The sequence below is a fragment of the Chamaea fasciata genome, unplaced genomic scaffold (assembly GCF_029207755.1).
Source record: "Chamaea fasciata isolate MVZ Bird 193981 ecotype frontalis unplaced genomic scaffold, bChaFas1.0.hap1 SCAF_10, whole genome shotgun sequence".
In the NCBI taxonomy this organism is placed as follows: Eukaryota; Metazoa; Chordata; class Aves; order Passeriformes; family Sylviidae; genus Chamaea; species Chamaea fasciata.
The window spans coordinates 8069283-8094277 of record NW_027094095.1 but is presented as its reverse complement, the minus strand read 5'-3'; the positions used below and the strand labels follow the sequence as shown (position 1 = coordinate 8094277).

Genomic DNA, 24995 nt, shown 5'->3' with positions numbered 1-24995 from the left:
GGTATAGACCTCAGTGTCTTTTAAGGCTGAGAATCAGACTGAAAGTTATGTCCTTAAGGGAATCTAATTCTACTCCCAAAACACAAAAATTTCCATTCTGACATATTTTGTGTGAAGGGAAAAAAAAATAACCCAACAGAGCTGACAGCCTTTAAAGGCCCATCAAACCCTAAAAGAAGTAATACTCACCAGATGGAAGCCACTTTAATCACAGACATGGCTCCCAAGTTTGCCTTCTCATCCAGGCTTTCCAGGAGCCAGCTCAAGGAGGAGCTGTTTGTCCATTGGAAAGTGTTCCTTACCCGGAGATGATGCCACGACTGAGGGACCAGTGAGATGTGGGTCACTGTGGGCATGGTGGTTTTCACTCAGAGACTCGGAAGTGCTGAGTAAAGGGGAACTTGTGCCATGGCCTTCTTTCCTTTGGCATCTTGTGTTGTGTTACAGATTTCATTTCTGCGCTATTTAAAAGGTTGAAAGTATATTAAATTAGATCTCATTGGTTTTCCTGGTCTAACTTGAGAGGCAAGGAGCAGGTTAGTACATGTTTATGTGCCCACATGAACTTGGATGTTGGCTAAAGATTAAAAATCCAGCTTTCATAAATGCAAATTTTAAATAATTATTCTGCTGTGTTCATTACCACTTTGGATAAGGCTGCTCAAACCTTAGATGCAATTTTCAGTGTCTCAGGGCTGTCTAGTCACTTTGTCCAAGCCCCTCTGTTAGTCTGCAGCAACATTTGCACTGTTGAAGGTTCACTACTGTCCCATAAAAGGCTGACATGGTCACCACATCATTCGTCATAAAACTATTTGCAAATGCCCTCCTATCACAAACAACTAACACTCTAATAACAACATCCTAAGAACGATATGTGAGAATGTTACGTTCTTACTAAAAGACACCACACCACCAGAAAAATAATACTGTAAAAATAAAAGGATTTCTTAGGGAGGGCAATTAATGAACAGATCGTTAATGCTTCACTGCTATCTCAGGCTTGTGCTTACCTTCCTTCTGCACAAGCCTACTGTTCCCACTGCTTATTGGATATTCTGGAGCAGCAATTTCTCCTGGCCCGTTTATCCCTGAAACACCGTCCTGTGCCACAGGCTCCTGCCTCTGTTCCTGGCCCTGACCTCTGTGCAAACAGAGCAACATTTCCTTAACTACACTTACCAGAACCAAACACACCCCGTGGAATGTTGTAACAGGTAGAAGAATTCTAAAAGAAAGGCCTCATAAAATCAGGGCTGCTCTAGTAATTAATAACTAGCCTGTCATCTCTTCTAAGTGTAGTTAGGCAATTTGCAAGTTCCCATGTGAAAACAATCTTGGTAAGAACAGTTTGTAAACACAACCACCTGTTCTTGGGTTGAAGAGTAAGTGCATCTGTGTAATCAATGAGATCTGTTCCATGAGAACGCCTAAAGGAAAAATGTAAACAGCCTGAATCTTAGCACAAATCACCTTCTGACCAATAAATGAAGTAGTGAGAAAACTACCAGCCAACAGGTGTTGCACACTAGGTCTGTGAGAACTGTATAAAATATAAAGTGATGTGAATAAAGAATCGGCTTTTCCCGCATGAAGTAAATGCAGTCTCGGCTAACTTACTGCAGTATCTGCTGACCCCAGGCGATCGCGGGAGGCGACGGCCGAGCCGTGGTAAAGGACGCGAGGTCAAAGCGAGCCGGGACCCGAGAGACGGAACAGCAAAGCCGCGAACGAAGAGTCCGCAGCGAAACGAAATTCAGGCGGCGAATTCACAGAGCAGCGAAAGGCTCCGGCTGCAGCAGCCGGCCCCGGGACGGCACAAAACACACAGACAACAACCGGGCGGGGAGCGGGACCCGTGCGGCAGCGCCCGGGGCCGGGACGGCGCGGAACGCACAGAAACAAACAAACACAGAAACAAACACATACACAAACAGAAGAACAAACACAGACACAAACATAGAGGCAAACACAGCTCTGGAAGGCGCAGCCCGAGAGTGAGCACGGACCGAAAAACGCTTTGCGGCCGCTGAGCCGTGTGGAGACCGCGACTCAAACCCCGCGGTGAGAGCACGGTCAGAACCGGAGATGTGCGAGCCGCGATCTCCAATCGTGGGGGAGCGACTGCCTTGAGCCGGGGGGAGAGCGGCCAAAAAGTCGTGAAAAATTACGCACGGCGTCAGGAAGCGCAGTCTGCGGGGCAGGCTGGAGTTAACTCCAGATTTTGAGTTTTAAACTACGCAGTGGAAGATTCGCGCCGCGGAGCGTCACACACACGAAGTTACGCACATATACCACAACGTCCAGATTGAGAATTTTTAAAAGGGGTAATACACGGGAAATCCTAGGTCACGAATTTCTGCTGACAAAAAAGCGAGAATACGTGTGTGGGCACTTACATTGTGCAAACGGGATAAAACAGGATAAAAGGAAACAGCGCGAGGGTATATCTCCTGTGTCCACAGGTGTTTCTGTTCTCTCTACCCATGAATGATGGAAGCATTACCTTTTAATTCCGTTTTTCACGTTGAAAAGACTACTAAATAATGTTACAGCCACTTTGAAACTGCTTTCAATCTACACCATGAGAAGACGCGGCCGCACAAAAAGCCGGGGGCGGAACGTGTGTGCGTGCGCCTCCGTACAATGGTTGCGGAGGGACGCGGTGTCCCCGGGCGGCGGTGCGGGATGGCCGCTCCCGCTCCCCGGGAAGCCGCGGTGGCTCCGCGCGGGTGAGCTTTATCCTGCACAAACCCCCGAGCCCCGGTCGGGTCGCAGCTCCGTACGGAGCTCTGCAGACCCAGGGCAGACTGAGAGGCACAGGCCTCTGGGTGCGAGCTAGGACAGCAAGGAAACACCAGAGAGTGCCAGCTGATGGCCAGAGCTAAATGGGGCCTTAGGCATCACACCTCCAGCAGCACTGCCCTAATCTTCTCAACATCCAAGCAATGCATCCAACCAGGCCCTCTAAATAAGGTTAAATGTGATGCCTAGCTGGCTGCAGCTTTTTAAAAACATATTTGCATGTCTGGACACACAACACAACTCCAATCACTTTTCAGATAACTGGGCTCAATGTTCACATCTTCAGTGCCAGATTATTCTGCTTTGCTAAATTTAGTGTTAGAAAGGGAAGCAAAGGAGACTCGCTTACAGATAAAGGCATATGGATAAAAAGGTGCTCCTCAGCGTTAACATAGACTCAAATTGTAATTTATGAATAGCTAAATAATGGGGCCATCACAAACATCACCAAGCCAAGGTACTGTTCAGAGTACAGAGCAAAGGTTAAGAAGTGCTCTGAAGTAATGCTGTGCAAGGAGAAGAGAATCTGTTATTTTTCACTGTATGTAAGCACTGCACATCTGTAGTGCTGGATAGCTTAAATAGTCTTGCAATGCAGTGAGATGCAGCTGGTTTCCTTATTAATAACTTCTCATTGCTAAGGATGAGACAAGCTCCCCTCCACACCTCTTAACAGCTTCCTGCAGAGCACTCACACAAATCAAGTCCTGCCCTCCTGCTTGATCACAAGAAGTGTCTCAAGGACTCCACTCATAGAGAACACCTGTGAGGTATCAAGAGATCTGCACTGCACAGCCCATAATTCAAGCAAGGCAAAACTCTTACTATGTAAAACTGTAGCAGAACCACTAGCAAGCACAAAGTTGTATGTAAAAGCTTCAAAAAATTAATGTGTCTAGTTTGGTGTCACCAGCTTCAGAGGCAAAGCCCATCAGCATCCCTGAAGTAAAGAATCCCATGAGTATTCTCCATTACCACTGTCCCTGATAAACACAGTGGCACATAAAAAAGCCCAGTCCCAAACAGCATCAAGGTTCCTTCACAGGATTTTAGCTGCATTGTCTCTGGAATCTGCTGCTGTAGATGTAAAAAATGAGGTTTGCAAATCTGGGAGAAGAATGAGTTCTCAAATACCACAGGAACAACTGGAGTGTGCCAGTTCTTCACATAAAGCAGGCAAAGGAACAGGAATTCCCCATGTTCAGAGAGGAAAATGCAGAGTTCTCTGGTCCCACTGCATGACTGACTGAAATGGAAGAAGCGAAAATAACAATAGAAAACAACATTAAAACACTGAAGGGACTACAGGAGCCCCAGTGATAAGCAGGGGAGGACAAAGCTTCCTTGCACCAGAACCAGAAGGTTTCTGCTGAGATGTCCTAGCAACTCCCATGCTCGAGAGCTTATGGGAAAGAGATGGGCTGAAAAAATCTGCAACAAAACCATCAGTTCTTCAATTTTTCTTCTACCTAAAAGAACTAGACTTTAAATAAAAACCTTGTAAATAACTCTGATTGCATCAAATTTATTCATCCTTCCTCATCTGTCTCATCCTTCCTCATCTGTCTGGGAGCAGAATTAGCTCACCAGTATTCACTATTTACCAATCCTTTAGGGCAGCCTGCTTTTCTCAGCTGCTGTGGCCTTGTTGGAAAGGAAATATTGGTGGTTTTCTTACTGGTTACTCTGCAATGCTCTCAGTGATGCAGAGACTGATAGAGAACCTCAAGTTGGGTGTAACCCTACAAAGCCTGTGCCAAAATATTACCGCTTACATTTCACAGCTCATGTTTTGAGCATTTTTTTGGATGCATAAACAATGCTGTCCTTTAATGGATGAGGCTCTAAGACAGAAGTGGTTTGTATTCACCAGCCCAAATGCACAGCAAGGTAATACCATGGTGTTTTTACCACCTGTAGTAGCTTTACTACAGACAAGCAAAGAGCCATCAGCAATTACCAAAAAGCCACATATAATGACAGCCAGTCACAACCTTACTAAAACACTCCAACTGCCTTCAAATTGGGTACTTCAGCTAATCAAAACCTCTCTTAACCATAGAAAAATTGTCAGCAGATACTACAAGTAGTAGCAAAAGCTAGATTTTACTTAGAGCTGACATAACTCAAATGGTCCTAATATAGATTTGAAAATTAAAAACAGGACAGAAGGGCCCATGGCAGAATGAATGACCCCAGCATGTAAAAACGCACCAGCAGAGCAACTAATGGAAACAGACAGAACTTAGCTGAGAATCAGCTTTTTTGGAGAAATCAAGCTGTTTTTTGGGCAGTCTGGTTTAGCAGTGAAGTTCAGCACCACCAGATTAGCCCCCTGTTTGTTTACAAAGCCCTGCTGATTATCTGAATAAATCACACAGCACTGGTTTTGCTCCCACCTTGTGTACTAGAAAGGAATTAATAGAAAATAACAATCACCGAATCTCCAGCCTGAAACTTATTTAAAGGCGGGGAATTCCTGTTCCTTTGCCTGCAATTTAAACCAGTCATGCTAAAGTCTGAGACATTTTCATGATTTAGAGCTGCATGAGTAAATTGCCCATTTCCACAAGTTTTTGCAAGTCCTTTGATCATCTATAGTTGAGCTGAGAAAAACACGATGGATGTTTGTTCCACTTGGCAAACCCCAAACTCTCCCACTTTTCTGTCATCATTTGTGTCTTTCAAAAAATGCTTCTGATACTCAGATACACATCCACACAACATCTTCAAATTAGGTATTTGGTCCCAATTACACTGAACTCAAAGTCTGAGCTTTATGTACCTGAGCATCAACTTCTCAGCCACCTCTCAATGACAGCAATAACCTTTCCTCTGACTACAGCAAATCCTTTCCCCTCCCACTCACAGTAACTCTGAGTAGTGCTACAAAGACCTTGATCTTAAGTCTACAAACACAAGCAGCTACTCCTTTCAAGTCCTCTTCAGCCTGTCTGTACTGCCAGGAATCAGCCTCACTACACTTCCAGATCTGTTTGCTCGTTTGCCCTTCCTCTCAAATTGGCCTTTTTTCACTTGGCAGGAGTTTGCTCCTTGCACTGAACGACTTCATTTTGCTCTTTCAACTCTTTCTCCAGAGTACTCCTCTGCTGGGGTGTCATTAGAGATAAATACACCAAAGATAGTGAAATGCGTAACTACAGGAAAGGAGTCCAACACCATTTTCTGTACAAGTTATCTAAAAAAATTAGTTTTGGAAGCTATTAAACACTTCCCAGTATAACATCATGTTGGTAAACATCACTTTCATAGTGATTTCCCTTACAAGAGGGTTGGTTATTGAGCTGTTTTTTCCAGTTTTACAAACTCTGTCCAGATAAACTCCATTCCATTACAGACAAAGGTGTGTGTGCTTGGATTTTAGGACCCGTTCCTCAGTGTGCTCCTGGGGGGACAACAAGGGGGGTTCCTCTGGCTCACAATCTTATATATTATCTTACAAGGAATGCACTGGTACCACATCAAAACCTGTGATGGAGAAGTATTCTTGAACATACGAACACTGCTACCAAAAAAAGGGAGTTTTAGCTGGCAGGATTGACTGAAGGAGCCCTTGTTGATCCACGGGAGGGGACAGTGACAGAGTAGTGGTGCTGAAGGAAGGATGCACCGGCATCAGAAGTCTTGGACTGCAGGTGGCCCAAAGAGACTTGCCATGAATACCAGATGCTGCCACCAGCACTTGCAGGTCTCAAATGCTGCTCACAGAGACAAAAATTCCCTAGGCCAGAGATATGCATGAGCATGAGGGACTCAGCAGTACCAAACCCCCAGGAGACACAGACCTGTGGTGCATTTCAGTCAGAAAGGGGAGCCACAAACACCAGGTCATGTTTACTTTACACCATGGATGTGTGGATATAGTTCAAGTGGGAGCTGTCACCAATTCTTGACAACATCCAGAGCTACTCAGAGTACATGAGCATTATGAATGCACCCTCAAGCCCAGAGCACACTGGGACAACTTCAAAACAGAAACCAGAATTTAAGTCCCTATTTGCTGAAAGAGTGGACAGGTGGTTTTTGTAAATATATTTGGGATTTCATTCTCTTGTTTTGATTTTTCATAGTATATCAGAACACAGAGCACAGAAAAACTCTGCTACTTAGCACGCAAGCCTGCAGTTACAGGTTTGAGCTTAGGGGATGAAATTCTATTTTTTACAGTATTATCTCCACCACAAAAGGAATATGTACTTGTAGTATTTATAAGACTGCTGGCACAAATAAGGTTATATTAATTTGCTTAAATTAATTAATTAATAAACTGAGAGTTAATGTATTCACACAGAGATGGAAAAAACTCCCTACAGATACCTGAACAAAGCATTCCCTACATGCTACGCATTCTTATTTTTTATTAGTTATTATATAATTTCACCTGGAGTATTATATCCTGTGTCCCCATGTTCCAAGTGAACTGTAGATCCCCTTTGAGAGAGACTGACATGTAACCATTGCTATTGCCTGAATGGTCACAAGTTAGATCGCCCTCTTCTATTGATAGATCTTCTCAGAAGACTAAGATATAAGATTAAATCTGTTGTATTTTAACATAAACAAAAAGATCAAATGTTTTGAGAGTTATAATTTCTGTGTCTGTGTCTGTTAGCAGAACTGATAGTCCATCAATTTCTACTCCAGTTTTCCATAGACAGATTTGGTAAATAAAGATAATATTTGTTTGCATTTACCTATTATGCAGTGATTGTTTATTTTTAAGCTGTTCTGGTCCTCCATTAAATACATTTACTTTAATAAGATGAGCAACAGTACTTGTAAATCAGAACATCTGGAAATGCCTGCAATATCCTAGACAGTCTTGTGCAAGAGTAATCACTCCAAATAAATGTTATTTGCAATGCTCTTTAATACTATGCCAGATAAAGTGATGATAAAAATGTAAAAAGCCTTAAAAGATGGGAGTAACATCATATCCCTGAAATCATCACCAAGTGTCCATATTTTCTGAAGTTCACATATGAATCACAAGCAAACTACTGTCCTGGCAGGACCCAAAGGTCCCAGAAGGGGAACATGCATGATGTTCACAGGGGGAAAAAAGGGAAAGAGAATAATGGAACAAAATCTACAGATTGTCATGTTCTATGGACAATTTAATTGTTCAAGGGGGTGTTCACAGATTAACTGAGACAATTAAGGGTGATGCTTTTGAATTAAACTGCTTTCACTAACAAATGCAAAGTTGGAATGGACTTCAAAAGAACATCATCATGATCTTATTTATCATTAGACCAATACCAATATTTCCTTAAATTAGGACAGAAGTTATAAGGTTATAAGGAGGATCTAATGGCAAATATCTACACTTTCTCACTCTTCACCATTTAATGATGCGATTTTGCTACAAATTAGGTACGCTGCTTTTAAATTATCTTGTATTAAGCTAAAGTAGTGTTTCAGAGAGATCATATTTGTCACTGAGATACAAGTTTAAATTTTAGCTTTGGTTTCAAAACTGGGTTAAAAGGCAAACTAGTACTGTGATAAAAATGCTCCAACAGCAACTACAATTATCTACTTAATCGTTGCTTCTGAAACTAAAAACACCCAAAACAAACCACTGGCTGGGAACCTCTGTTGAGCAGCAGGAATGGATATTTTTCACAATTTTATACACAGAAAGCTGCAGATGCTACACACCTTATCTTTTACAACTACTGAAGTGATTTTTCTGACTCTTATTCTTGTCCAAATTTGCTTAAATTTCACAGTTAGCAAGAGAAACCAATAATTGAATGACAGAGCTCACAGACATGGAAGGACAAATTTCAGGAGGGTGACTGAGGCATTCTCCCCTCTCTCCCCAGGCCACTGCAAAAGCAGAAATTACCCTAGCGGAGGAGAGACTGAAGTAAAATATGGGGGCCATTGGCCCAATATAGTTGTTCTGCAGCACCGGGAAGCTGGGAAATGAGTATTGTTTCCTCTCCATTAATTATGAAATGACAAGGTTTTACTGGCTGCCCAAAGAAGACTCCGACAGACGGCTGTGATAGACGACTTAGTAAATGGAAATACATCAGATCCGTTTACAGTGAAGTAATGTCTCCAAAATAACTGTCCCTGCTCTACTGTCTTTCAGCAAGAGCCTTCCAAAATCACCTCAGGTTCCTGCTCAGCCTCAGCTACAGCAATGCAGACAGAGGGCAGCCAGGGAGGGACACTGGGAAGGAACTTCTGCCACCAAGATCCTTCTCCCACCTCCTTCAAAAATGCATCCAACGCCATCGTAAACTCATTTGGTCAGCAGGCTGTTCCCAAGTCTCAGTGATATAATGCTCAAGAACCTTGTTCTAATTTCCTGCAATCTTACTTACAAAGTGCTTAAAATGACTGGACTTTTGCTGCTGTTGCTAAAGGTTTTATTAAACTACAGGTTCAAAAAATCCTCTTCCTCTTGGCCCCCCAGATCCTTATATCCTGGAGGCATTTATGCACAGAAGTCAAAGCCCTTCTTTGCTGGAATTAACAAACTAAACTCCTCTGTGCTTTCCTCTTGCATCTTTCCATTACTTTATTTATTATTGCAGCCTCTTCTCATTTGTCTTACTTTCAGTACTTTGTGCTCAGGCAGCCAAAGCTGCTCACAGTATCCCGTATCAGTCTAAAAATATTAACCAAGCCCCATGGTTTGCTTTCACTGAATCCAGACCCCTGAATTTCTGAACTGCGCTGGTCTAAATGTCACCAGAAGAGTTTGAACAGCGTGTCACAATAATGGGGCAGTTTTATCTGGCCGCACAGTGAAGTTCACTGAGTAACCCGAGCCCTCAGGAGCAGAGCACCAGGGCGTTGCCATGAGGTAATGGAGTCGTCAGCCCCAGCCAGAGCCCTGGAACAGAATGTTATGAACATAACATCAGCCTGAAAAGGGTGCCAAACTTCTGCAACCCTTGCAAATTCCACAGCCATCTCCCCCATCCCCCAGGATTCCCAAAGACAAAAACACTCAAGCCTATCTACTGGCAGGGAGGGCTCTTCCCGGCCCCTCCATGAGTGAGTATTCCAGGCAGTGCCTGCTGCCCACGGCCTGGTAGCTGCTCCCTGACGCCAAATCCTCGTCCTGCTCTCACGTCCTGTGTCTTCAGCCCAGCCCATTCCCATCAACGCCCCGCTGGCCAAACAAACCAGCACATCATCTCCACCAACACTGAGGGACTCATTGAGCGCCCAGAGCCTCTCAGTCTCTGCTTACGCCTTCCAGCATCTCCTTGACCTTCACTGCCCGGGTTCAGCTTGCCTCCTGCTAAGTTCTCGTTAATGCAATACCTAAAATTCACCTGAACCAGCTCCATTTCTCACTGGATATAATAATGCAGCTGGTTAAAACACGAGGCCACCCCTGGCACGGTGCACCCTCTATGCACCTGTATTTCAGCAAACTTGAGGTGAAACAAAATGGGTCATCCCATGTGGACACCACCTACAAACCAGGATAGTCCAATAACAGGGCCAGTATGTCCTTCATGCTTTCCACATCAGGAGTACGGCAAAGAAACACCACAACCATCTCATCAAAGCCTCAAGACAATATTCAGGATTTGTACGTATTCTAAAACCACTGTGAAATTCCTGGGAATTTGAAAGCATTCTAAGGTTTAAAATTTATTATACACAGATGGGAAAAAATGCTTGGCCGTTTTATGGCTTTTCACTTATAGGTAATCAGCTGGAATCCATTCCAATAACATCCATTATTTAATGTATATATTTTACTGACATAAATACCTAGTTTAGGAAATCTTCCTAGTTAAATTATCCTTTCTTAGGATCATTTAAGTAACTACTTGTTGCATGATCCTAAAGGGAATATTTATCGTCACATATAGAAAGTACTGCAAATAACTGAGTTTTCCTGGTTGGTCTTCACTCTGGGCAAAATAGGCACAATTAATATTCAAGCTTCATCAGAGCTTGTTATAAGGTTGGAAAAATATCCTATATTATCTGTGTTCTATTTCAGAAATAAACCCCTTTAACTTAGCCTATGCTCTCAGCTCTAGTATTTGTGTATAAAATTCACTCTAATGCATTAAAAGTAAGCCTCAAATGGATTTGGAATTTAAACACTTATGTCTGATATCTGAAACACTTTGCTTAGAAGACTAATTTTACTCAAGCCAAGGTCACAATTTTATCTTTCTCTAGGCTCAATGGAGATGAAAAATATTCATAAAAACAGACAAGACTATGTAGCACATTAACCCAACTAAACAGATCAAACATGCCCACAGACAAAGAGAAACACCTTATCTGTATTTATAATTTTGATCTTTCTAGTTTAAACTCATCTCATACTTTCACACAAGAACAGGTTTATTAAGATACAGTGTCTTCACAGGAACTCTTTATCTGCAAATAAAAGTTGACTCTTTTTGGGCATTCTGAAATTTATTTTCTAGAATTTGACAGACAGCCTGCAGTCCCACTGCTTTAGCTTCTCCATCCTTAAACCTTTTCTAGCAATTCTTCCTCTAGTAGATGTCCACCTTATGGATTCTAAGGATCATTTTGGAAATGTCCATATCACAGTTAACATCAAATGACTTTAATCTAAGAGTTATGCTAAACACTTGGAAGGACTTGCTGTTCTCTTGAACACACTGGTGAGTTTGGAGCATATCCTTAGTTGAAATGTGTGCTATATTCTTGAAGAATTAAGGGAAAAAAGATTAATTAAAACATCAAGAGATCTGAATTTCCACTGAGCTTGGCGTGAAGGGCTGAGCAAGACGCTTCCCGTTCCAGCTCCTTTTCCTTTCAGTGTGTTCAGGACAACCAAGAATCCATGATCAGCTACCAGGAAAGGACCATTGTAAGATCTTTCTTTGGGCTGTTCTTCCTCACGTGGCTCCCACATTCATCTGAGATTTAATTTTCACTACTATTTCACATCACTACACATCACAATGTAGTCACTAACCTCCTATGGGATTGGTTTTGGCATGCTGTTACACTGAGCTTTCCCATAAATTGTGTCTCTCCATCCTGCTCATTTTTCATGTCCTGCATTGAACAGCAGCAAGAATCCAGCTGAATCATTTACTAAAGCACAGGCAGAGCAGGGGCTCTAATGTTCATTGTCAGTTTTTTGGCACATGCACCTGCACCCCATGCTCAAGGTTTTCACTCCTCAGCAGAAAAGGAAGCAATTAGCAATGTCATTCTATCGCTGACAGGATTTCAGGAAGGCCATGCTTTTAAGAAGCAGTTATTGCATATTATCATAGTTATGCAAATTCTTTTCTTTCCAGCCTGATTGAGCTTTTATGATATTTGTTTCTCAGGCACAGAACCCATAAACACAGGATAAATTATATTCTCCTGTAAGAATATGCTTATGTCAACCTGTATTCTTTACCAGCATCCCTAGGATTTTCTCTTATTTTCTGAAAACTAACTTTCAGCAAAGGATGTTGCCAATACTCTGAGCTCAATCTTTCAGGAATAGAATTGTCTTGAGGGTGGTACATTATTTATAATTTTCATCTTCAAACCAACTGTGTCATTCACAAAAACATGTGACTCATTCTGAAGTGAATAAAAGAAGGCTGCCTGTAAGAAGTCCCATCCTCCAGATACATCTCTGATGATGTACTGAAACAAGATTGTTAGGTGCACAGGGAAAGGACTTTTTCTTGTTTGGTCTGCAAAGCACTTTCCTGTTCCTTTGGAAGAAGAGAAACTTGTAAGGATGACCTGCCACTTCCCTTAAACACCTTCTCCTAGCATGTCCTTTACAAATGCTGCTTCCTCCTCACATCAGAATCTGACATCCAGAGCCTGTTCTAATCTTTTGGGATAAGAGGGGGGAAAAAAAAGTTCCTTCCCGCTGTCTATGCTAGAAAGGGCATAGTCACAGTCCAGCCAAGGGAAATAGTCTTTCTTCAAACTAGGCTTTTATTTCAGGCAGCCCACCAGAAAGTGATGCAAACTGCTCACTTTTCTACTAGAGACATTTTCTTTTCTTTGCACTCCTCATTACAGCTCAGAGTCCCTCAAAAAGTCGAGTTAAAGAGCCGTTAGCACAGAGAACACTGACAGAAACAGAGTAGACCATGTTTGGTGACACTGACTCATTCTCAGGTGTCAGTTACAGAAAATACAGGAAACTGTTGCCAGATTTTGGTGTTCCCTTTCCCTTGACAGTGATGCTAATCAAGGTGCAAAAGCCTGTCAGATGCACCTGCATTCCCATGCTGTGCCTTGGGGAAGAGAAAGGTGTCTTTTCCTGTTGCTGACTGGTGATCAAACATGTCCCAGAGCACAGCAGTTGTCAGCTCACATTCTTCTCCTTAACATGCATCATTGTTCATACTTTCTATATGGGGGTGAGTGAGCTGGGATGGAGACATGCTTCTGTTTTCTCTTTCTGGGAACATTACAAGGATTTGCTCCCTGGCTGTTATTAAGGGTACAGTTTGTGATGGGTTTAGTCTAAGCCCTGGTAGGATAAGTAATACCAGTAACAGCAGTCAATAAAATAGGTTTCTGACACTGTAGTTTCCTAAACGTTAAACCAGAGTATAGCATACCCATCTATGCAGTAAAAAATATTATTAAATATTTAAATATCACATATTTACAGCCAAAGGTTGACATCAGTACAAATTATAGCTCTGTAAAGTACACCAGAAAACCAGTTCTGGGACTTCAGACTCTAAACACAAAGGCAATCCCCAATTAAATCCTACTCATGTTAATGGCCAAAAACCTGTACCACAGAGGCTTCAAATGTCATTATTCTAATTTGAAATCTAACCCTGATCAAGTACCAGATTAGATTTCTCCTAACTCTAATCCTATCTCTGCAATCCCCAGATAATGTATATATTGATGTGCTGAATTGTTAAATTCAATCTTCCTTACAGGCAGAGATCAGTCCCTCAATAAAAGTAAAACACATGGCTGTGGACCATGTGTGCTGACATTTTTTGGGCTCTAAAAGCCTAAATACTGACTCCAGCCCACATCCTTAGGCTAACCTCAACAACAAGGTCAGTCACTACAGTAACATGCCAAGCAACTGAAACGCACAAAACTCTGAAAATTTAGACTGAAACTGAAATATATAAATTGAACTTTAATGAAATACACTGAAATGCTACTACTAGGCATGTACTGAATGTTAGCCATAAATTTTAATGCCATGACGACTCCAAACTGAGTTTTACTGGGGAGATCAATTCCTATGATAATGTAGAAGGTAAGAGCTTTGTCAGCCCTCTTTTTAACCTCCTAGTGCCAGAGTTCCAACATCAGAAGCCCTGACTGAGAGTCCAAATAAATGCTTAATAATATCAGTATATTGATCAATCCTTACAGTAAATGAGAGCAGCAGGGCTGTGCCAGGCACCTCCCTAAAACTGAACACCACAAAGTTGAATCACTGACTTATAATCAAACCATAAAATTAATTTGAAGTCTAGAAGGGGGATGAATCATCTAAATAGAAAAGCTGCCAACCCTCTCTTAACTCCTTGGGCTTTTAAAGGCCACAGAGGCTCATCTTTCCAAAGCTTGACCTTGACCCCAACCTTCAGCATAGTCACCCCTCAGGAAGGATATAGGGACTATTTACATCCCCAGCCCCAATAGCTGTAAGTGCTGGCCATCCATGCTGTGAAGGAGAACTGTTCAGGAGAAGTAAGGAACTCCCTGCTCCTACCATGGCCTTTCAGTTTTAGATTTCTAAAACCTAATACTCAGCTCTAACCCCAGACTTAATTATAGGCAAACAGAAGCCAATGCCTAGAAATTTCCTGATACATCAGAAAGATTTCTGGATAGCAACTACAGCTTGGGGTTTTTTTAAATTTTATTTTCCCTTATCAGTTAAGGTCAAGAATTTTGCCTTTGCAGTAGATCATTCCTACATCAGATCAGCACTGCACAACCTCTGATATGACACAGCCTTGCTGAATAATTTACATCTTTGCCATCTTTTAATTTGTAGACAGAAAATTCCTGTTATATTTGAAGTACAAACTCAGAGCTGCTGAGCCTCAGTGCCCTGCTTGGAGCTGCTGCAATCATGCTGTGCTTGTTCAACTCTTGCAGGAGGTCTGAGAGGAAAACTGATTTTTTAGAGGCAGAGTTCTCGTTGAAAGCACTTTAGAGAGTACAACAATTTCAAAGGTCACTGAAACTGAAGGAGAAATGAACATTTTCTTGTGTTTTAAATACTTTTACCTCTGCCAAAGAAAAGGGGATTTATCATGCTGTGACAATTCACTCTGCCAAACAACCAGGCAACCCTTGCTCACTGTAGGTGTCCTCTAAACAACAAAATCTGAATATACAGAAGTACCAAACATTTCGCAGAAATAATTCAGATTCCTGTAAAACAATGTTTACAATAAAAAAGAAAGCAGGTTCCACAAGCCTCTGGCAGCGTTAACCAAAGCTTTCACCGCTACCATTAATGTACAGTATTCAATATTGCCAGGAGAGATTTTTGTACAGGAGCTTGTTATTTGACCTTTGAGAGCTTTCTGTTGAATGTACATCAAAAGTTACTATTCAGTTCTCACTTTGAAGTCAAGCAACAGCAGGAAAGTTCCGAAAAAGAAAAAAAACCGCTCTTCTCAGAGCCGTATACATTGAAATCTACTCACCACTCTTCTGTAGAATTATGCTGATCCAGGAAGATTCCCCCCCGGCATATACACATTCAAACAGATTATTTTTGCATGAGTACATAAGAAGTGAAAGCTTGACAATGTGTTGAAAGAATTATTTATAGTAGCCTGAATGTGATGTCTAAGAAAGATGATTCTTCATTTTACAAGAAAATTACTTCATACCAAGTCTGAAAAACCCCGTCTGACACCTTTTCATGGCTCTTTTGCCAAACTGAGGGTGTTATTTGTCAGCCATATGAAAAATGGTGACTGTTTCTGGGAGCCTCTACTATGTGTCCTGAAGGGGTAATGACATAACTAAACTGAAAGGATTGTCTGCATCTTTCATTCCCAAGATTTCCAGGAGCCACTGCTAATTCAGTTCCTACTGTTGAACTGAGAGTTCTGGTTTAACTGCTAAACATTAATTCCCACATTACAGACAGACATATATAACTTCTTGCTTACTAGATTTACCTTTCTCATGTTAATTTTCTTCATTCTTCTTATCTTGGGTCATTCTTCACGGTAATCAAATGGTGCTTGACTTTTTTTCTTCCTATAGTTACATCTCTTGTTTTCTTGCAGCTATGATTCAGTAGAATTAGTCCATACACTATATGAATGAGAAAGAACAAATAATATTAAGTATATTTCATTTTGTGAGACTTTTTTATGAAATAGTACTCACTTTTATCAGCTATCTGCATTCAAATCTATAACCATTTCACTAGGCCCAGGTTCAGAGAGGAATAACTCCTTTAGGGGAAAAGAAAGAGAAGCTGATAATTTCTAATTTAATGAGGTCCTGTTCTGCCAGACATTCTCCAAAAGATCTTTCCCAGTAATTTACTGCCACAAAGTCTGCCCTGTTGTATGAATCAGAGCACAGATTCCACATAAAATGAGATTCCACTCCAACTCAGATAACTCCATGCTCTAGCTTTGGGATAAAACCCTTTAAAATTATTTTAGAGAAACTTGTGAGGACCTACTGAGAAATATTATAACAGCTATAAAGTGATGCTTTTATAGCCAAGGCTCCAGAGAAATCCATTACATCCACAGATGTAACCAGCCAGCAAATCTCCTTCCCCTCCTGCTCTTCAAGATGTTCCATAATGTCTGCAGCTATACTGAGTTTAAAAGCATTTTTGGAATAAAAATATTTCTGCTACTGATAGTGGTAGTACTATAAAAATAACACAAACCTGGAGATTCTATCTGTCTTCCACCTATCATTATGGGCTCACCTGAGATTTCTGTGAGAACAAATATAAATATCTAGATCATATTTTCATCTCCACTTCTTACTTTTAAAAAATTTTCTCACCTTTTTCAGAATTGGAAATACAATAAATCTATATTCACATCAGCTGGATGATGTATGTGAACATTTTGAGCCTTGGTGCAGCAGAATTCATTGCAGTATTACTGCTACTTGTAAACCACGGAAAAGCTAGGGTGTTAATATTCCTTTGTCTTAAAAGCCAGAAGTGCTCTTTCAAATTAACTTATGTGTTTGTTTTCACAATCAGGGAAAAGTAGCCAGTTGTCCATGGAAGAAAGTGACAGACTGTAGAAGGCAAGACAAGGAAGCACCTTTGATCAGTGATCAGTTGTCCCTGAATCATAATTCCAAATCCCACAAGTTTACCACGTGAAGGCCTCTACCTCCTCTACACCATTCCCTTCCTTGCACACCCAAGACCCCAACCCTGAAAGTCTGTCAGTCCTTCCTGCAAGACCAAAGGTTTTCTGGGGCTCTTGATGATTTTTCTCAGTCACTTTAGTGAGACCTCCAGCATTCTCGTTTAACTTTTGGAATTACATTCCTTCTATGATTCCTTTTATGTGAAATAAGGGTTCACTAATCAGTGAATATTTAACAGGCCAACACTACTCCAAATATCCTTTCCCTTTCCTCTTGCTCAGCTCTGTCACTTCTGCTGTCATTCCCCAGCAGCTCCTCCTGAGTCCTCGCACGGACTCAGAGCACCCAAGGTAACTTAGTGTTCATCTGAAAATCACAGGATATTTTGAGGATCCTGATAGGTTTACAAAGGGGATCAATGATGGAACTGAAAAAGCAGTAAGGCTTCTGTCAGACCAGGCCCAGATCATGCTAACTGTTGTCTGGGATTTCACTGACTTATGTTTTCCATGTGATCCCAGTGGATATGATCATATCCCCGAACCACTATCATAAATGTGACTGACAGATGAACTTGTGGAAGAGCCAAGGCCTGAAAAGGCACTGCCAGCTCACAGGCATCAGCATAAGGAATCTGTTCATCCAGAAATAAAAAATAACAGCAATTGTGCTGTAATTGGGATCACCGCAGATCATCAAAGCAGGGTTTGTAAAGAAAGGCTTTTTTTTCTTTTTTCTTTTTTTTTTACTTCTTTCTCTCTCTCTTTTTTTTTTTTTTTTAATGCAATCTACTAGGGAAGTTGGAAGTACAGATAAGATTTTTGATACACATGGCAAGGTTTGATGAAGGGTTTACGTTGCCTGAAAGCCTTGACAAATTAAATGACTGGCCAGTTGATATCTAAGTGAAGGAATAAAAACCAGATAAAAAATAAGGTTCTCTCTTTTTGATTGGGGTGACTAACCACAGTGCTAGGTCCCATGTGCTGCTTTAAGACAAATTAAAATACTGGTGAAGCCATGTATCCTTATTTACTCATCAGGAATGTAATGAGTCTTGTTTCCCTAAAGGCAGCTGAAATCAAAAGAAGGAAATGGAACATTTTGTACTTGCCCTATGTTGTATCTGTGTTTGGGATGGAGCTCTCCCTCCCCTGCCCACGCCGCTCCTCGCTCCTCTCCAGGCCCTTCTCCCTGGCACTCCAACCTGGGCACAGCAGCAGGAGCACACTCTGGCCAGCATGGGTGCCCTGAGTGCTTTTCTTGCCACCTATGAGAACCCATAGCAATAATTTAAATCAGGATTTCAGAATCCATGCCTAAAAACAAAGGGAAGACCAGAAAAAGCTGGTCAGGATCAGCCCCCACCCAAGTGTGGTCTGACCACCCATCTCAATGCCACAGTGACACTACAATTTAAAGTGCCCTAAGTGCTCTTCACTTGATCCACCTATGAAATCCTTTTCACTCAAACTTTGCAACCCCATGTGACCTCCAACAACCCAAAACTTCAGAAGAGAAATGAAACAATACAATCCTACCAAAAGGAGCATCCATAACACAATGTAGCAGTCAGTCACAACTACCCATATTTCAAGTGTGTGTGTGCCTAATTGTATGACTGAGTTGAGCCCTGGCATGTTAACAGAAAAATGATAATAATTTTGATCTTCTGATTCTTTTTGTTGAGTCATATATATACACACACACACATACACGTATTCACCTCAGCTATCCAGCAAGTATAACCTGGGACTCACAGCTGCATCAGCTGTGAATTGATGGAAAAGACAACAAATCTCCATGTCACGGATCTCAAAGTAAGGATACACTCATTAATTTAGTCTTTAAATGTTTTGCTTGATCAAATGATTAATTAAGTTATAAGGATTGCAATACTTTTCTAGGAAACCTCTCATCACGTTGATCCTATTTGGCTACTCTAAAAAGTATTTCTTCCCCAGGCTTCAAATAATCATAGACAGGCACCATTCTACACAAGCCAGGGTTTCTTTTTCAAGCTTATAGTCCACTAAAGACAGCCCTGAAACTCTTATAAGACATGAAATATACATTTCTTTTTGTATGACCTTGAATGAACTCCATAAAAACTCAGTCTCCCCTTTTCCACAACGCAGAATAATAGTTACTCCATTTAATTGAAGTAAATAGTTATTCCATCTGCACAAAATGCAGAAAGACTGAATGAAAATCTGTCTATTGTGATAATACAGAAATTAGAAATTCTAGCATAAAAATACTAAAGCTGTACATTCAATGAGCCAAGTGAGGGAAACATTCAAACACATGTTTAAACCCACTTCTGTTCTGCATTATTTTCCTTAAGAGACTCATTCTCATTTGAAGTCCTTTCCTCAGCTGGGATCAATGTGTACTATACCGTATTTATTATTTTGGGTTAACAGAACTGCTTTGGGACTCAAGTAATATCATAAAGGAGAAGTATTAAAGTTCCCTGGCCTTTAGGATAATTTCTGAATAAAAAATCCCTCCCAAACCCCAAGAGACTATAAAAGTTTCCGTTAAAACCTCCTTCAGCTCTGGGAGTTACAAATGACCATTTCCACTATCCTGAATCTGGAACCGATGAACAACAACCATTAAAACAATTAAGGGCTCTTTCATTCATTTTTGGTGTCTTACATATCATACGTTCAATAACTTTGAGATTTGACTCAATTCTTTGATTTCTAGCCAGTGCCTTGGCAGCGTTTCTATTCACTTCAGGGGAAAGTACAAAATATTCAGTGCAAGTGGTGAATTACTTATGTCTGTATGAATTAGCTCTCACAACTTTTTGGAGAAGATACACCATCAGTAGCAGATAAAACTGCATAATTTCAGGCTACTGTCACCTAAGCTCCATTTGACAGGAAAGAAAATACACTCAGCATTTGCCTGTGATGATTTTTTATTGCTCTGCAATACTCTCTAATGCCTTCCAGCTGCATTGAGGACAATTTGTTCATTTCTCTCACTAATCAAAATGTGTTTTGACTAGTAAGTCCCTATTTAGTTTTTCTGTAATCGTTTTTCTTAATGGGAGTATTTTCCAGATGTTGTGTTAGTCTAGTCATCCGGGCCCTCTTCCAAGCCCTGTGGAAAGTTTGCAGTCATGAGCTGTCATTGGTAGTGTGTTTAACAAGCTGCCTAATTACCTGACCCCAGCACAGTTCCAAAGCAATATATAAGGACTCTGGAACAGCCCTGGGAGCAGACACACTCTCTGCTAGGTAAGTGCTACACCTGTCTCTAGCAAGAGCTCTTCTTCAATAGGAAAATAAAGAATTGGGACAGAAACTCCAAGGCTTTCCTTTTGCAAGATTTACTTTTAGCCTGTGTTTCCATTTGACATATTTCACTGTTTGATTATGGTTTAAAAAATCACGTTGCTGAATAACTAATGTTCTGTCAGTATTTGGTTTTATTATAGATTTCCATTTATCAGTATTATAACTTGAGACATTGTTGTGCTGAAGTGTACCTGTGCTAGAAGACAACTGTGACTGTAGCCTTCATTTAATAGTATTCTGCAAAAATTTATTTCTATTACTTGTTAATAATGAATTTCTATAGCCTTACTACAGAATTAATGGCTAATTGACTAATTATCAAGAGGTAATTTATGGAATAATTATAAATTAGCAGTTTTTCCTTGAACAGTTTTATTATTTATGTTTTTATCAAACTGGTCATATATAAAGATATGCACTGCATTTTTTAAACTATGAATTAAGTGAATTGCAGATAGTGATGGGAGATTATTTCTTTTTAGGAATGATGTCGTACCTGAAAGTTATGATCATATGGAACATACTTTGCTTATCCCTGGTGGTCCTTTCACTGTCCTTGATTCCAGAAGTGTCTTCTCAAGGTACTGTAACACACAAAGCTGAAGGGAAGCTGTCTAGGAGTGTGTGTCTGACACACATTAAGAATATTTCAAATGCATCTTCAGAAAAATACTAAGTTCTAGAACTTTATTCAGACAGGAAATATGATTCAGTTTTCCATCACTGAATATTTTCATAAATAAATTTTAGTGTAGCATGGTCCTCTTTTTTTGAGGAATAACATAAAAATTTAAATGTAATGCAAATGTGTACGAACCTACTATTTTTTCTGTAGACAGCCTACAGAGCCTCTTGCCTCTATATTGATGTATTTAGCCCTAGTGATTTGCAGTTTGATTTAGGAAGAATCTAACATGAGAATATCCACAAAGGTTGGTTAGAAATATTTCAATAAGCTCAGGGCAAGGAATGTCTCTACCTTTTAAGTGCTTTCTCATTAAATGCACCATTATTACATCACTGAGGCAAATTTGCAGAATTATTTGTCTAATGATACTCCAAGCTAAATAATTGTTTTGCTAACTGAAGTAACACTGTTACAGTGAAGCAGAACATGCCACCTGGCAAATCCTGTGCTGTTGCAGTTCACTGGTAGCTCCCAAATTTTCAGGGGGATAACACTGGGTATTACTTGCTGGTAGAAAATGATTTATTACTATTTGATAGCAGAAGGCACAATGTCATGTATCCGAGCAGCTCCTCAGGGCATGCCCCATGCCAGAAGTGACCTTACACTGACCCCTTGATAACTGATGCCTTCCCACCAGTTTCAGCAAAAAACAAGGCTTTTGCCAACGGCAACCAGGAGCATTCAGGCATTTTCCTTACAAGTAACTCCGTAACTTACAAGTCATAAACTCAAAAGAAACAAATGAATGAAGAGGTATAAGTATTGGACTACTATATATTATCTATATAACTATTGGACTTATTTTCTTTCCATAAAGGAAGAAGGGCTCAATATATTGGACATATAACCATAAAGGAAGATGTCCAACTTGTCTTTTCCACTGCTGTATTAACAGCCCAGCAACTCAAGTCCATTAATGTCTCCAGTTTTCCCTTGGTTCCACTTTTCTATTTGTAGCAAAGTGGTAACAAGCATTAAAAGTACTGGCTGAAAATCACAGTATATGTAATAGATATAATATTTGTTATCTCATACTCTTCCTTCAGACACACACACGTGGAGTGTGTGCTGTTAGAAATTGTCTTTGGTGTTGTGTTGTGTTACATGTTATTTCCTTGTTGGTGTTCAGTGTTTCAGCTGATTATCTGTTTGAGCTTGCTGATTGTTCAGCTTCTTTGTTTGTATTTAGGGATGCTTCAGTTGTGGTCCTGCATGTTTCATTTCCAGAAGAAGCTGTTAGCTGGTTGTGTTAGCAGAGATTTCACAGAGGAAGGGGAGGGTTGCAGGGTGAATATCTGATTTGGCAGCAGAAAGTAGCAAGGCACTGCCAAGCTGGAATGCTCACAGGTTAAAGCAAGACACCTCCTGGTGTCTTGCTTTACCACCTGTTATCAGCACCATTTCTTATTATCCAGCGTTTCCCAGCAGTCTGGCAGTAAAGCCATTGTGGGATGAGCTTCTCTGTTAGTTTGCTAGTAAGTGATCTTCTAATTAACAAACTGTAGTTCATAGGAGTTGCAGGGCTAGATCCCAACTGTTTTCAGCCTTAGAACTGATACCAAATTCTTCCCTGACATCAAGGGAAAAAATATAGTGTAGGGGGTAGGCAGATTTTGAAACTTCCAATAAAAATGGCTTCAGTGACCTGTATTTATTATGACAGTGCTCTCCAGTTTGCAAGTTAACCTGATTAAATGGGCTATTAGGAACAGCATTACCAAAAGTGAAAATCAGACACCTAGAGGGTCTGTCAGGTATGGGAGTGTAGATGCACTCCTATTACCATACAGATGGTAAATCAAATTGGAGAACAAGTCAGCAAAGCTGATATACTGTCTGAGGGGCTAGTTTTGATGCTTGTCATACTACAGAACCAATCCTCAAGGATTCCTTAGTTTTCAGAAGAAATGGGTCAAGTTAGCTCAGTGGAAGACCCCTCTAACCTGAACATGTGCTGCTGCTGGTCCTCAGGCTGGCTCAGAGGAAATCTCTGCTCTCCACACCTTCAGGAGGGGTCACACCAGGCCCTCAGCTTCTGCAGTACTGAGTGATGAAACCACATTCTGTAGAAAAGAAAGAGAGAAGCTTTACTCCTTTTCCATGCAGTATTTCCTTAAGGACCGTTGTGGTTTGGCAACACTTACACCAGTGTTGTGTAATTTTAGATGAATCGAGCTGTACAGGGAGATGTGGGGCAGGGTATTCTAGAGAGCATGACTGCCAGTGTGATTTTAACTGTCACCACTACATGGAGTGCTGCCCTGACTTCAGGAAAGTCTGCACAGTGGGTAAGTTCCCAAACACAGCCAGTTCCTCTCCTCAAAATTCCCCTCCCAGCTCCCTACCACACCAGTGTCTCCTCTCTGAATGCTTAAATGTCTGTTGGTTTGCTGTGTCCTTGTTCCCTCTCATACATGTATTGTTGTCCCCCTCAAATAATCAGGATAACCTCTTGCTATCCAAAGAAAATTGTGTATCCACAGGTTATTGCCAAGCAAAGAATTTTGCTTTTTCCAAAAGCAGAACTAGGCAAGATGGGCAAAACCAGTTTACTGTTTGTTTTCTACTCATTACTGCATTTGTACTGTATGTGTCTGTCTCTTATACGAAGAAAAAAAGTGGTAAAAGCCAATTCAGGGTTTTGCAGAAAGAAATTCTGACATATTCCATCTCAAATTTAAGAAGTGTGGATGCTGTAGCGTCCAATCCAAAGCCAGGGTGTCCTTCTATGGACAGAAATTGTCTCTGGATCAGAACCATGTCCAGAGTCTGCTTGAAAAGGTGGTTGGATGAGTTATAATTTATCCTTTATTTACAGGCAAAATTGTACAATGTAAATAAACACAAGTTTTTCAAACTGCTCTAGTGAGTATTAAAAGTATTTTCTTAGGAATCACCAATGTCAGAAATGTCAGTGATTTGGATAACAGTAGTTTGTTACACTACACTGTGGTTCCAGTAGGATTTACAGGAGTAACAAATACTTCTGAGAACCAGCAACACCAATTTGTGTTGTTCAAAATGCAGACCTAGCATTCCCTAAAATTCCAGTTCTGCCGCCCTGACACACACTGGGGACACTTTGCCCTTCAGTCTTCCCCATCCTCATCTTGCTTTGTGCAGGGACATCAGCATTTCTCACAACGGAAGATGCAGAGTGATGCATTTAAATTATGTAGGCTATTTATTCATTGTGGGTCAGATTCTAAAGATATTCTGACTTCTACACAACGTTTAACCAAAAGTTGAAGGCTAGAGGAAGTTCTTCCCTGTTCTGCTCTTAAGTCAGTGAGTCCAGGCAAGCACAGTAGGTGCCATCCTGAAAGCATGCAGGCAGTCCAGCTAAAGACTGTTGTTCAGTTGTTATGGAATCAACACTGACTAAATGACACAAATGTCAGACATTATTTATGAATAAAAATTTCCCTGAGATAATAAAAAAAATTCTCTCGTGTGCATGTGGGATGGATCCACTGGCACCAACACTGATTCCACAACTACACTAATCCCAAGATGTTCAGAATCTGCCTATTCAGTAATCCTATTTTTTCTAAATAGTGATTTAACTGTAAAACATGATTTTATGCCTTGTGTGCCACAGAGACAATTACTTCAATAGAGATGTATGTAGAGAAAGTGCTTTTTCTGAAGTCTGTAACAGCTGTGCACACTCTTTCTAATGCAATGTGGTCATTATTTGATATGAAACAGCAGTTTGGTCAGTGAAGTTTCAGAAGCTAACCAAAAATGAAATATTAAAATCATGTGGTTATTAATCATGTCAAAACATGGTATATGGTCCTTTAGTGCTAATAATTTAAGAACTGTATTAAACAGTTCCAAACTGGTCTCTTGGGGTAACT

The 24995-nt window shown here is 40.7% G+C and overlaps 1 long non-coding RNA gene across 1 annotated transcript; it reads right to left on the bottom strand.

Annotated features, from left to right (window-relative positions):
• Positions 1-410: 410 nt before the first annotated feature.
• Positions 411-23183, bottom strand: LOC136294463 (uncharacterized). The gene is made up of 4 exons (XR_010722409.1): positions 23076-23183; positions 18242-18397; positions 15951-16089; positions 411-461 (listed from the first exon to the last, which is right to left on the bottom strand). It is a non-coding gene; the product is annotated as an uncharacterized lncRNA (long non-coding RNA).
• Between the last annotated feature and the right edge of the window lie 1812 nt (positions 23184-24995).